Source organism: Colias croceus, chromosome 18 (assembly GCF_905220415.1).
Source record: "Colias croceus chromosome 18, ilColCroc2.1".
In the NCBI taxonomy this organism is placed as follows: domain Eukaryota; kingdom Metazoa; phylum Arthropoda; class Insecta; order Lepidoptera; family Pieridae; genus Colias; species Colias croceus.
This window is the reverse complement of record NC_059554.1, coordinates 9,816,766-9,819,042: the sequence shown is the minus strand read 5'-3', so window position 1 is coordinate 9,819,042 and position 2,277 is coordinate 9,816,766.

The window sequence follows — 2,277 nt, the reverse complement described above, 5'->3', positions numbered from 1 at the left end:
GCAGCCATGAGGACACTCCTATTTAATGTCTAAATAAGTGTTTTGGTGTAATAAAACGGAAGATATAGCTGTCTGTGTATCTTGTTGAAGCTGGGTGAGATACAATTGAATTTGGAAACCTTTTAATACAGTCTTTGTGACTGATTTGATTGTAACTTTACAAAATTTATGATTTTGTTGATATTGCCATTTTCTATCGATACAATTTTTATTTGAATGTATTAATTCATTGTTAATGATAATAGCTTATGACTGATTTTTATACGCAAATAAATAATTTAAAATAAGTAAAAATAATAATGACTTTTTGACTCAAACATAGGTTATGTTATACATTATTGATACGATACAATCTACGACTGAAATTTATTACAGTGATTCATGTATTTATGTAAAAGATAAAGTTTTAATTGCCCTTAGCATTTTGTTATATCAATAATAATCTGTGTTGTAATAAGTTGTAAATTTCATAAAGTAATAATATAAATATTGAGATGTTCAATTTCATTTTCATAAATTAAGGTTAAATGTTTGATTTAAACATTATAAGATATCATAATTAGATCTTTTATAGATAAATGATTTGTTCTAAAGCCTTTTGCTTACATAATGGAGATCTTATTTACTAAAGATTGTAGATATTCTTGAAGATGTTACTACTTAATTTCAAGTGAAATTTAAATATTAATAGAATACTTAATAACATCATGAAGTCCGAGAGTACGTGAGTTAACCAATAAACAATCTGAGACGAAACCAATATGTTAGTGTTTCTCATGTGTCTGGCCGATGGGTTTTGTCTTAGCGAATTTATATTTACGAAGTCTATTCTCTAATCTGTGGTTATATCTTCATATAATAATAAAGGGTGTGAACAGCATATTATTAAATAGTTTAACGTTGTTATTTATAGTTTCAAGATAATTTCCATAATATATTGTTCGAATTAAACTTGGGTAAAACTAGGTTGAACATAATACAATTGTACTGCGAATCTACATTAATTGAGGTAGTCAGTTCATAACGAATCATAGCCAGTCACGGGGGCTATAATAGCTAAGCGAAGCGTTGGCTCCGATATCAATTAGACAGTGTCAAAGCACTAAGACAATCGCTATGCACAGATGAAGTATTTTATAGACAAGCTACAAGAAATAAATATAATTCAAATTAATTTTATTTATTTACTACCTAGCTTTGATTGTACTCCTATTGTTCCTAATTTTTATGAAATATCAAAACAAAAGTTGAATCGTATATTAGTAACAGTTAGCGATGAATTGAAAGCGGTTTAATGATTGAGTAAGTTTATTTTGTATATCGTCTCCTACTATGTATCTTTCATTAAAATTTCCTTTTGCTTGCTGCAAAAAATATGCTTTAATATAATAAAAATACTCACAAAAGATAATACAAAATCATACGATGAATCATTTTTATTATTTGCATTTCTAACCCTTATAACGGTGAAAACAACGCGAAAACATGAAAACAATCACCGCAAAACATTAGCATAAATTTCGGGAATGTTTCGCATATAAGCGAATTCCTTTTTCTTGTATCGATGATAAATCACAATTGAAAACCTTGAACAGTATTACTTGAGATATTTAAAGAGGGAATTTCAACTCTATGTACTTGTAATAAGGGTGAATATCAGAAGTGGGAAGCTTGGCCGTAAACTGGTTGATATGAACAATTTCTTCAAAGAATGGTTGTGTTCAATAACTGTAATGTTGAAGCGATCTATTGCTGCTGGAAGATGGATAGAGGCTCAACTGATATGTATTGCGGGTTTGGATATTCGATATGTCTTAATTTTTGGTATATTGATGATTTATGATTTTAGTCGTTATAGACATTCCGTTCCAGCCTTTTAAGACGTCCACTGCAGGACATAGGCATCCCCAAAGATTTCCATAACGACCGATCACCAGCGGCCTGACTCCAGCGGCTCCCCGCCACTTTGATCAGGTCGTCTGTCCACCTCGTTGAAGGCCGTCCCAAACGGCGACGTCCTGTACGTGGTCCCCATTCGAGGATCTTTTTGCCCCAACGGCCATAGGTTCTACGGGCTATATGCCCGCCCAACGCCACTTCAACTTACTAATACGGTGGGCTATGTCGGTGACTTTAGTTATTTTGCGGATCTCCTCATTTCTGATTCGATCACGAAAAGAAACCCCAAGCATAGCCCGTTCCATATGTATGGAAATTGGAACATCATCATCATCATTATTAGCCTACATTGGAAATTGAAACGAATCACTGAAATAT